Genomic DNA, 13,975 nt, shown 5'->3' with positions numbered 1-13,975 from the left:
CCTTGAACAATATTGTCTTAGCAATATTGTCTTTTGACATCCTCCACATAATACCGGTATTGCATTCACATTGAAAGCAAAATGTGTATATTTATACAAATGTTTATAATATACGTTTAACAACAATGTGATATGAAAGACGTATACGCTCTGCCCTGAGTGCCTTTGTAATTGAAATTCTATGAAATATTATTATAATGAAAGTTTGTTTAGTTTCTATTTTCAAGTTTGGGATTGACATGTAATTTGAATTATATGTTGTAAATATTATTCTCAATAAACTTAAATATTTACCAGAAATCTCATCAATGAACTACGTTTTATTTAGATGTGGTTCATGAGTGCCGATTGGTTACAGCGGTCAAGTGACTTCAAATTGACGTCACACGTTCACATGCGAAAATCGATTGCTTTTCTGTCAAATAATTTACATAAACACCTCTGGGCAAAGTTACATTCGGACAAATTATTCGCTGCCGTAATGCATGTTAGTAACCATTGGTTACTTGTTCAAGCCTGGGCTCATACACCTGTTCCGAATTATGATATGCCATAGGCTTTGTGTTGTGATCATTTCGATCATTGGTTCGTAACCATGGTAACAAAGAAAGCGTGAGCCAGTTGACCTAGCAACGGTCATTCTAACGTGCACTACAAAAGCGAATTGCTTGTCTAATGCGGCCTATACACGATCAATTTGATAAAGACGTCCACAGCAAAGACCCCGGATACAAAATCTACCATTGTGCACAGTACACACGAACATGATAGTGATTTTATTGTCCAACCGTCAATAAAATCAAACTAGATTAGATCTCTTCAATGATATTGTAGAGAAATATTATTTTGTAACCAGTCGATGATAATTCTCTTCATAATTATAGTTATTTTATTTCCATCATTATAGAAAATACAATAAGGGACCGTTCATTATTTATAGGGGAGGGGGGGCCGGGAGGATTTCAAAATTGAGTTCATAAAGTTACACAACCCCCTATTAGCAGCATCTAAAATTACATAACCCCCCCCTATTGCCGTAAAAAAAAACGTAACCCCCCCCCTCACATCGAGAAATACATTTTGCTGGTATACCATGGCCGGTTTCACCTTTAGATGGCCCCTGGGCATGGCAACATGATTGCCACCTCTGGCTCTTCGTATAGAAGACACCCCTCTCCCCACAATTGTAATCCCAAGTTTTTTTCCCAAGCTGTCCCCAGAAAATATGCTAGTTTCAATGCTAAAATTCAAAGAGAGATGTATCGGAGTCACCGAGCCAAGGGGGGGGGGCAAAATTTCTAAATGGTCCCACTGATCTGCTACTAAAAGAACATTACCTGGACAAATGCGCTCAAAGCGCGTGATAAAAAGCTAAAATTAACAAAATTGAGGACAATATGTGGCCTAAAATCATTCCAAAGGATGATACATATAGGGCTTTCACAACTTTTGGTTAATTTAGTCCCAGTATACAAGTTTTATGCTTTTTCCAAGCATCGGAGGATGCTGCCCTAACACTCATATTTATGAATTATAGAATGGATGGAATTATAACTATCAAAGTTGAGATTCGTGTTCAAGTTCAAGATCGAAAAAAACCACCAGAATTTACAAGGGCACGTCTCGCAGATCTACTCACAGAATGGTTTTTCTGAGATAAATACGCGGGGAGCGCGGCAATTTGGCATTTTGATACTAAAAAATGGGGTTAATTTAGGGTCTAAAATAGACCAAAATGAAGATGCAAATCATAAGTTTTGTCACAATACATCTGTCTACTGAGCAGGGGAGGGGACTGACTTGCCACCCTGCCATATGGCTAATGTGCTGATGAACAGTTGCCTAGATTTCTTTATGACATATGAGGTGGTTAGAAAAAAATGCGTGCGAAGCGCACAAAAATGTTGCCATATTGAAGCTAAACTCAAAATATGGTGCAGGAACAGATTCGCGCGAAGCGCGCAAAAATTGACATTTTTGTGGCTCAAATGGCCAAATATGAGGTAAATAATGTAGTGAATCATGATCATAGTGAATAATTTAATATTAAATTTCACCTGACCCCCCTATCAGGAAAAATAAAATCACATAACCCCCTGTTTGTCAAAGTGAAAATCACATAGCCCCCCTACATTTTTCCCGGCCCCCCTCCCCTGTAAATAATGAGCGGTCCCTAAGATGGAGGAGGTACAACGAAAGGCAATAAGCCTGCAAAATGTTGACCCCCTATACAAAACTATACTACCATACAAAAAAAACCAAAAACAAAGCCAAAACATATTTACTAAACAAGAAGAGTCCTTAAAAGGACAAAGTTCCGCTTATGGCCTACTGGTATTAAAAATAAATAAATCTACTCTTTCTTGACTCACGCCAGTGAATTTCAATCATTTTGTAATATGATATGCATAACTCCAGTCCATCCAGTAGTATACAAGAACACTTTGATGCAAAACATCAGTGGAGGGCGCTAACTAACTTTATATTTTATACAGGCAGTGGTGATTAAACAGTATTTTTAACTCGTATGAAAAACTTTGTTCATTTGCTCATGTAAAACTATGCACACATGGTACAACACGCAGTTTGCAATCGCAATTGAGCCCAGTTGTTAGTTGACAAAAGACAGGTGAACGGATTCTCACACTAAATACTTTCAGGTTTGCAAAGGTATCTATTTTTTTGCTATCTATGTCAACAATATATCCCCACAAATGCTCTATGAGTGCAATTTCTATAGCCATTAGTGATAGAAAGGGATCTATCTGATCATGTGCAAAATGCGCTCAGCAACGGAGTATGGAAAAATATTCCCAAGAAGACTTTATTGGGACGATATGCGCAAAAAGTTTGAATTTGACACTATTTTTGCCCATGATCGTGATGAAAGTGGCTTTGTTGTAATAATGTGCGCGCAATTTTGTATTTTGCACTATTTTGGCCCATGATTGGGGTGAATTTTGATGGAAAAGAGGCTTCTTGCCCTTTTTCTTTTCCTTTGCCCTTTGGTCAGAGGGGCACTTTATCTTTCATTTTTTGTTAGGGGGCAGTCTGCCACCCCTCCCCCTTGCTACGCTACTGATTAGCTCCCTCTAGCAAGCTCACGACGTCATTTTAATAACAATACGCTATTTACATAAGAAAGGGACACGTACTAATTAGTTATTGTCACATCTAATTCTTTAATCCATGCCCATGATTTATATCCCACAAAGAAATTGTACCCCACAAGCTATTGCTGCAACTTTCAAAGTATTTCTACAAGAAAGCTCGCACCCCTGCTCACACTCACCAAATAACAAGCACACTAACACAACATTCTTCTTCTAATTAGTGTCAACTTCATTGATGAAGGCTCCGACATGGAGTGTGTGCGGCGTGCTATTTAGTCCAACTTGTTTAGGGCTTCCTTAGCTTCCTTTATATGTAATATAAAAACAGACATGGTCCCAAAACCGACAACTGGGGGACTCCGGAGATAACGGGTACTCTGCTAGATGATAAACATTCGACCACGACACACAGATTGCGTACGATCTCTGAGAAAGCTGGCAATCCAACTGTTGACACAACCATCGATGCCAGACCATTTTAGCTTCTCCACAAGGCGGTGGTGACCAACTCTGTCAAAGGCTTTTGCGAAATCTAATACACAGACATCTTCATGAATGTTGGTAACTACCAGTAGAACCTCATTATAACGAAATCTGATACAAGAAAAACCCTGTTATAAAGAAGTATTTTTCCAGAACCAAGATACAAAATTCTTTTGTTATTTATTGTTTTTACAACCCTGATATAACGAAATTTGGATATAAAGAACTAATTTCTCTGTCCCTGACAACTTCGTTATAATGAGGTTGTATATCATTGACAAATTCCACGAGTGTCACATGACCTAAAATCCCTAAAACCGTGTTGCAGTGCGTAGAAGATGTTGTTACGACTGGCATTGGTTCATCATGTTCCATTACTTTGGAGGCAATGGACGATAGTTAGCTGGATCATATTTCTGTCCCTTTTTAAAAATAGGTGACACGTTTGCATGCTTCTAATCAGACGGCACGCTACCCAAGTTTAAAGGCCATATGTTATTTTCCGTTGCGACAGCAGTCGCGTTTACAGTCCTCGGCAGCGACTATCGGATCTAGGCCTTGATTTTCCGTCAGTGATCAGCTTTTTTTTCACAGCTTTGTTTTCCTTTTTGTCGATTTCTGTAGCGGAATACGCCGATGCAAATTTTAGCCGTTGCGTAATAAGACGCTGGTAAGAAAATTAGCCGCTGCGTCTCTCGCAAAATCGCCCACAAGATGTCGAACAATACCATAGTTAATTCCTGAAATTATTGCTATACTGTATACATAGCATTTCCTTACATACTGATGAATCTCATTGGCCCCATCACGGTCAATCGCACATACCGCTACGGGGAAAGTACCTATGGAATAAACCGGTGTAGCATTTGAGATTGGATAAGAATGTCTTTTTTCTTCACAAAGGGTGTGAGAGTAAAACAATCTTCATTCTTAAAGTAGACTATCGTTTCTTCTTGGTCTTTTCATAAAGGCCAGCAATCTTATAAAGTATTTTGTACATCCCTAGTCCTAACATCACGGAATAGGCCTGGAAGCGGCACTAGATATTAGCATGAAGCCGCATTCATATGTAAATAGCGTATTGTTATTTAAATTTGTGCCCAGACGTATTGAGGGCGACAGGCATGTTATCCAGACAGAGAATGTCTTGATGCGCCAGGCATGTCAAATTGCTGAGTGAATGTGTATAAATCCCCTTTCTGTATAGGTAATAAGCTAGTTTATTTTGTTATAACAAAAAAATAAGTATTATATTAAATATAGTAAGTGTATAAACTTTGAAATTGACGTGAATTTGAAGTGCAGAGCTCCAAATCTAGGTAAATCGTGTAGTGTGAAATTATGCTGTGTGACCCCCTCTGCGTGGTAGAATTATATTCATAAAACATTGAATTTAACATATAATATGGGCAGCCAACCACGATTTATCAGCATTTAAAAGATATATTAATTAACAAAGATAAATAATCAATAGTACAAATGACAATTTAACTAGTAAACAAGTCTGAAATCTTAAAATGTTGCCACGTGATTTCCCGAACACATGATATGTGAACATGTGACCATTATTCAGATTTACCGAAGTATTTGGAGTATAGTGCAGATTGGTATTTTATTTTACTTGAGAGCATATAGAAATACATAAAGACGAATAAGGCGCCATGATGGAAAGCTATGGAAGGTCAGGTCGGGTATCAAAGGTTATTTTAACTTCAAATACTACTTGTGTTTCACATCTTGCCTCTGTCACGTATTTCCTTCATATTATTGACCTCAAGTCCTAATTTTGACTTTGCTATTGCAAAATGTCATTTCATATCAAATTAGTAGACTTTCTTTGAAAAAACATATCACTGGTGCCTGATGGGAATATCCGTCCGCCATTTCATTCAACTGGATCGTTTTCGCCTGGTTTGTGCCCAGATGTATTGGGGGCGCGCTATACTCTCATTGAACAGGCAAAGTTCGCAAAACTAACAACGTTGTTATTTGCCAATATCAATTAACATGATCTAAGGGGTCGAACATGAATTATTCATAACGGATCGATAACTGGCCTCACTTTCTAACTAGTAAATCAGCGGAATTTTTCATAGGTTTTGCGTTGCTAATAGAACAACCGCGAATTTAGTGTCACCCCTTGCTAACATGGATTCAAGTGTGCTTCCACAAGGAATAAACGGTTAAACAAACAAAACCTTTCAAAAAATACCCAATTCGATGAAGTTTCACAGTCCATTGTGTTAAAATAGGAAAGCAAATAATATTGGGAACAGAAACCGGGAAGTTTTAAATTTCAGACGCAAATAATGAACAATTTCTTTTGACCAATGAAGTTGATTGTTCTTTCTGTGTTATAATAAGCAGTGCAAGATGATTGTTTTTCAATCGTTAGTGTGTAAATTCAATTCAACAACTCTTCCTATACCTTTGTACAGGAGCCAAGCGTTGTTAATCCGTGATGAATCCACACTTTTCCAGTAGCGTATACGCGAACGCAAGGACACGCGGACGCGTTACGTGTGAGCGAGCCCAGACAAACGAGTGTCTATGTGAGCGAGTTCATGCCTGGAACTTATGCGTTAAAACTTTCTTCATTATGTTATTAAAGTAGCAGCTAAACATTACCGCTTTATTCTTTAGTTTTATTGCTGATATCAACAGAGAAATCGCCGATCTTCTTGTAAGGTTGAGTGGCAGTGACAAACGGATATTCCGAATGAAAGAATCATGTAAATTAGAAGAACTTTAGCTTGTTGAAAGCTGCCTTCGCTAAGTAAACGACGCGGACGCATCGTTGTTAATCGGTGATGAACCGCACGGTGAAACATGATTGGATCCCTAATTTAAGCCTGGGATCTTCAGGGAGAAATTATGGGTTGTGGAAAAAGGAACTTTAAGTATCAAGCATGTTAATTCATCAGAACGCCACCTGTAGCCTTTCACATTATATACACTATCAGTTGAATTTGGATATTGATTGCCCTTGTGTAGAACCCATTATCAGAGGCTGCGTTGAGCCAATTAGCAATGGCGATGACCACTAAACTAAGTCATCAAAATCAGATATGGCTAGGCTCTGTCATTGACGTCATAGGAGATATGAAACCAGCAACCCAATTCATAATTGATATGAATAAGATGAAAGTGTTGTTTAGCAACGTGAATATGTTCGAAATCGGGAAAAAATGATGATATATTACAGAACCGGAATATTACCACTGCGGAATAGGCATTGTAAATACTCTGACTGGAACTATTTTTACTCTTCAGGAAACGAGCCTTACGGCCGACTTGGCTGGTGAAGGAAAAAAAAGAGAATTGTCATATTTTTCATTTTTTGGCAAGTAACCGTCTAGCTTTGCCACATATTGAACACTTCCAAAATTTTAGATATATTTGATTCTTAATAAATATTGTAAGAAAATGTAGAAAAGTTTGATTGTATCAATTGTATCACTTTAATTGTCAAAATTTACAAAAAACATCAACAAATTTGTCATCTGTCATAGAGAAGACAATTTGATACAAGTTTGTGACAATTCTTACGTGTCTGACAAATTGCCAAATTCTGCCAACTTCTGTCAATCAAAGGCGTTTGTCAACACAACAAAATATGATTGGATTGTTGGCCAGATGCAATAGGTGCAGTACGTGCAAAGTGGGTTTATTCACACCGGTCATAAGTAGAATGACGATAGCGCTATAACCATCCATCCAGCATCGGCTCCTGGCTGAGATCCGCAAAATATGAGTGAGTACGTTTATCGCACTGAACGACCAAACTTACTGAAAATGCCAACGTCAAACTATATTCTGACCTTTATTCTGAACGATCTGGGAGGTTTGGGAAAGGTCATTGGACCTCGACCAATCACCCAAAACAGAGATGGAACAGAATTGACAAAAAGATCGTTGATCACTTCTTAATGTTACAATATAACTAATGGGGCAGAGTGTGAAGTTGAAAATAAATTCTATCAAAACTGGTTCAATCAATTAATCAATTAAATTCGTATGAAACGAATAATAGCTATAAACGTATAAGTTGGTTGTTCCTAGAGGTCATATACTCATTTCCGGGTCAAAGTGGCGCCGTGGCGGCATCAGTGATGTTTAGCGGGACAGTTGGGGATAATAACTAGTGAATTTTGGGATTGCCAAAGTTCCCCTAAATTGTCTGATTCCTTATTGTGACTGAGAAAAAAGTGGTGGTGGAAGGGGGAGCCTCTTTTCCCCACCCCCATGGTTTATACGCCGACACCGTGGCAGTGATCATTTTCAACTTGAGTAAATAATATTTTGCTATGAAATAGGTCTGACACTATCTGAAGAATAAAGTGCCTTGCGCCATGGGCTTTATAAAAACAACATATAGCGCCATCTCGTTTGAAGATAGCGGTTTTAGGAGGCGCCCGTGTAAGTCATAACCAACGCTTAATGATTTCCTGGGTACAATTGTTATAAATTGGAAGCAGGGAATTAATTAAGTTACTTGGTGCAATTATTTTCATTCTACTGTCTTTTTATTTGTGGAAATTTGTGAAATTCAACACTTGGTTCAGATTTGATCAAGTATCACAATGCGCATATTCTATGAAATAAAATATTCACCAGTAAAACGCTACAAAGAAAGCAGCAAGATGAGCCCTCACCTCTACTCCCACTTGGTCCCATTTTCAAAAGTAATTATTGAAATTTCACGTGACTTCTAATTCTTGGAGTGATGGGGACAAAGTTTGTGGGCGGTATACTTATTGGGTTATTTGTCAATTTATTTTGTTTAACTCTTTGAAGGCGCTGTGTGTGTCGTACTGTTTTACAATATAATGGCTATAAAAGTAAGTAATTTGTTGATGTGTTAAAAATAGATCCAAGTTTAAATTATTTTAGAGGTATGGCCTTTTGGAAGTTGCTTCTTTCTTTCCGTTTGCAACATTTTGTGTGGATTTTCTTTCTTATTATGGATGTACTTTACTAGCCAAGCTTGGCAAGTCATCAAGTCGTAAGTAAAAATTAATACAAAGAAAAACTATAAGTTTATTAAGCATGCAAAATGTCAATAGTTATTCCGGTGTTTTAAAATCTCTGAATGTTGCAATTCCCATTGTATCACCCACCCCGTGATTTTGTTTTTCACGGAGGCGCGGATTTCCAAAATGTTAGACCTTCTTAGATACTTTTAACATTTTTATCCATTAAAGTTGATTTTTTGTCAACAATAGAGATGCCATGCAATCAAAAGTGCTCTGTTTAACGGTTTCGAAGGATAGACTATTTTCAAATGGACAAACTATACTTACTTTGCTAACTTTTTCTCTATTTTCTCGGTGTTGCCTCAAACAAATTCTTAAATCAAAATTTTCAAATGAGTATGGAAAATATTTTCTGCTATGTCGACAAATTTGTAACCCAGGCGTTCTGTTCCGTTTGCATGCCAACAGTCACCATATTGAAGGATTTTTCTCCTTTTTACTCCAAAATGGCACATTTTAACCAGCTATTTCTTTGAAATTAAATAGAGTAGAAACTTCATAATTGGTGTCTAGAATACATTTAATATCTTTGAAGAAAAGCATCACTTCAATCAATTCATTTGATTTTTGGGTGAAAATGTCATTTCCTAGTGATTTTTGTCCAGTTTTGACTAAAACAATTTACATAAAGTATATCAATTTATTGAGGTGGATGTTTAAACAAGAACCACTAACCGCGAAATGTGGATATCCAACTAGTTTGCCCCACAGGGCTACAAAGAACCACTTTCCGCGGAAATATGGATATCCAAAAAGCTTAAACTATAAATTAGACCCCGATAGAAAACAGGGTCTGGAGAATGAGGTAAATTATGGGATAGAAAGTAAAAATTGGCCTTGACGCTATTCCACCCCGCCGGCAACGGCCAATAGGCGCTAGCCAGCAAATCTCCAAGTCGGCAAGCCATGCCATATTTTTTCCTTGGTACTTCTTTTTGGCCAGCTGATTTTGTCATCAAATAGCAAGATATGGGACGGTAATTATCCCAAATAACCGGTTATACAGGAAAATTAAAGTATGAATTTCAGCAGTTCATTCTTGTATTGGACTGTTATTATGAGTTTGAACCGCTCTAGGTGTCAACAGAGGGCGCTATTTATGTCGTATATTCAGTGCTATATAGACTGAATATCGAATATTAGAGAGACCAGGTTGTTTTTGACCTATGACGTCTTAAAATTCACGAGTAGGCATAAAATGCATATTTTTAGTAATTTGGGGCATTTTGGCTAAACAGTGACCCTTTTTCATGATTTCGAGCAATAGCTTGGATTTCAAAAGTTTGTATTACATTTATATTATTGATGTACATATTTCAAGCTACTAGGAGAATTCAAAGGACGTGCAGTTTCAACAGTAATTGTAACTTATACCCATCTTTTGTCAATTTTACTGCGATATTTGCTTAATTTCGAAGCAAATCTCACAGTAACATTTACGAAATATGGGTATGAATGGCCGTTGCCATAGAAAATGGCTTCTTTTTTAAGAGTGTCATGTGAGCACCTTTGTGACCGTTGCATTACGGAAATCTCATGAACTTTTTGTTCATTTGTAAAACGTTGAGATTGATCAAAAGCACTGTTTGTGTTGATAAATATAATATCACAATGGCAATTAACATTAGAAACAAATCAAGTGGTAACCAGATTCGAACTAGGGCCTTAAGTTAAAATGAAACTTTCCAGATTATCAGTCTAATACGGTACTTTAAATCTTCGATCCAGTGTCGCGTGAACTAAAATATTTATGATATGGATGCAGAAGAACAACAGAAATGTGACAAAATTGCGTTTTTCTGTAAATGAGGTTCAGTATTGTTGTACAGTGGGCCTCAAAGTGCTAGGGCATAAATGAAAGCCAAATTTAAAAAAAATGATTGTTGTACTGCAGCCGTGGCTAAAAATAAGGATATTTAAAACTTGTTTGTTTATTGTCCAACAATAATTGACTGTGGCATTGGTATCACTCTATTGATGTTTCTTTAAAATATTCAACTTGGGATGATACCATTCAGAATAGTTTTAGATATATTTTGTACAAAAGAACTCAAGTGTAAATATAGTCTCACAGCGGCTGTAACAATCACTCGTTTATTTTTTTAAAACTTTTTAAACAGCTAGAAAGAAACCTACTCTTTAGCAAAGTTTTGAGGAAAAACTTTTCAATGTTATATCTGTTATGCAAGTAGCGTGATTAACAAAGATTAACGATTCCAGTTTTCAACATCCCTCCTAAAATCTTTTTTTGTTGTTAATTCTATAAAAGTCTGCTGTTCTTTTCTGTTTGTTGTTGCTGTTGTTGTTTGTTGTTTGTTTTTATTTTTTATTCTCTAGACATGCTCAAAACAACAATAATAACGCAAACACTGATATTTTTATTGCTTAGCACAATCAAGACTTTATTATATAACATTTTTGCTTCATCTATGTAAACTATACAAACATTTATAATTAATGTTTATCAGCGTCATCACATGGCATTGATCCTTATAAATAAGTTAAGACAACTCTAAAAATCATAATTTTTTTATATTTAATACAGGTATACAAATAAATATAATAATCTGTTTTTATATCAGTGATGGCGCAGTATTAACAAAGCATATTGAGCTTATAATACAATACATTGATATTGTTCATACACATAAATATTTGTGTCACCTTTATGGTCTTTACAATATATTAATCGACCCAAATTATTTCGATTTATGTTTATCTTTCCATTTTATTTTGTTTTGAACTGCTCCCAAGCGCTTGATTCGCCTTCATAAATCAATTTAAATAGTGAAAATGTAGTAAGAATACTTGATACAATTTGTGACCATAATGATTATGAAGAAACAAAATAACTCCCCATTTGTTTTACTACAGGGCAATACAACATATTTTTCTTGTCCTTGAGTACAAACATGTCTACAATAGGGTACATGAACAGTGCTGGTCATAGCAGTGAAGACCACAGATATTCTGAGACAGTTGTAAGTAATATTTTTATGACCAACAGACCATTTTTCAATTACCGCCTATAGGTTACATGAGTAAAACCGCGTAAAATAACTTTGTGTTTTCAATTTTCAGTGTTTCGTGTTTTGGTAAAAAAACAAAAAAGTATAACAGAGTCCACGAATCGCATTTAGATGGGCATTGGTTGTCTTGTGGGCTTTGTCCCTAGAAATTTGCCCAAATACATTGACAAAATTTAACATAACCCCCAAAGGATATCCTTTCCTCCGGATTGTAGAATTCATGCAAACTCTCTGGACTATAGAACCAACTTATTTTATGGTGAAACTGAAACATTCTTCTTCATACACGCCAAAGCTTTGATTTTATATTGTTAAAATAAACGCAATTCTTCCTAAAAACCCTTTCACTTTAATACCATCACACACTTAGCAATTAGTATATACATACATCTCCAGGAACATTAAATAACTTACAGGCATACACGTTGCAAAGTTTCTATAAGGTGATGCTTTCCATATAATGGGCAATTCCAGTTGAAAGCCATACACCCCCATATGGAAGACAAGACCTTGATTTCCATTCAGGTAACTTAGGTAAAATTCACGATCTCTGTGTTGAAGGTCGTGTTTTCCATAGGGGTGTATAGATTTCAACTGGAATAACCTAATGCATTCCGCTTACTGTATCTTAAGGCGACTTACTGACTTATTCTACCTATATACTGGTACTATAGAAATTGGCATACCTTAAAACCTTTTAACGCTACCGTTACACCTTAACTTATATAATTTGTGATGGCAGCTTTTACCATCTTTTAGGAAGCATTCGTAATTAGATTTTAACCGATTTGAATGAAAATGATTTTTACATTGCAAGTCAATATTATCGAAGCTGTAATAACAGAACATTCACAAAAATCGTTTTCTTAATGATTGACTTAAATTTTAGTTATGCGATGCACCTATACACAGCGGAATAAATGTAAGCATTATTAAAAGAATCTTTAATACTTTATAATAAACGTCTCTCCTTCTTTTGTTTCTTTCCTTTTTTGTCTCTATCATTCTTTACTTCTTTCACATTTTCTTCATGTTCTTCCATTTCCATTCTGTCGCTCGTTTCGCTCTGCCTTTCTCTCTTGTTCATTTCCTTCTCTCTTACTTTGTCTTCACTTGGCGCATTCGCTAATTGTCCTTGCTCTTACTTCTTCTCTCTTTTCTCAGTCTTGCCTCAAACAAACTCTTATTCTCATTTCAAAGAAGAATGGCCATCTAAGACATTCATAGTTTTATTCTGAAACAAGGAAGAGCAGTAACTAAACTGTTTGGAATCAGGAGAGATTTGACTAGAATCCAAGTCAAGTATATAACTGCACGCATTCGGTTAAAGGATATGAATAATGTACCCACTTCAATGAACCAATGTTAATGTGAAAATTGTTTTTGTTATTCTTCACATACACCCATTTTATCCACAATAAACTAACGTGCAAGCTTGAATCGATGCACTGCACCCATACTCGTATGCTACACAAGATCACCCCCACTATAATACACACCTTCGTAAAACGCACGCACCCCGACAATCCACGCACTCACTATACAAACATGCGAACAAACACGTTAAGTACAGATTGGCATACTTTCTCGCCTACCCTTTCTTACTACACTAGGATTATTTTGGGTCCAGCAGTATGTGTATAAAATAGGCCAGTTGTTCTTTATGGGGTATATTTCTTATCACACCATTCTTAATCTTGTGTGATTCAAAAAACGTACCACCAATACCCACCTATGAGGTCCCTCTAAAAATAACATTTCTGCGCGTTTCAGGCCTGATGTGGGTCCTATAAGCTATGTTGTGGGATCCATGATCTATACCCCACACAGAAATTGTTGTACCTCACAAGCTATTGCTGTAACTTCCAAAGTATCCTTACAAGAAAGCTCGCCCAGCAGCAATCCTGCTCACACTCGCCAAATAACACGCACACTAACACAACATCATTATTACCTGATGTTAACAAAAGACATGGCCAAAGCAATATTCACTCTCACTTTTCTTGTGCATTTACTCATTTACTCATTTACACATTACACACCACATTTCTACACACCCCACCCATGTGCTCACGCCCACCTTCATCCAGTCCACATATATACACCCCTGCTTGTATTCACCGGACGTGGACGCCTCCTTACACTATAGAGACAAACGTGGTCATGGTCGTAAATTGATCTTTCCAGGCTTATATGGATCGTGGTGGCTTCCGACAACCGAGGACGTCATCGGTTAGAATGTATGCAGAATGACATGAAGTGTATCCTGGTCGAAGTCCACGGTTGTAAGGGAATTGCAAAACGCGTCCTTCAT

The sequence above is a fragment of the Amphiura filiformis genome, chromosome 5, assembly GCF_039555335.1.
Source record: "Amphiura filiformis chromosome 5, Afil_fr2py, whole genome shotgun sequence".
Taxonomy (NCBI): Eukaryota; Metazoa; Echinodermata; class Ophiuroidea; order Amphilepidida; family Amphiuridae; genus Amphiura; species Amphiura filiformis.
Note: the sequence above shows the minus strand (reverse complement) of the source record.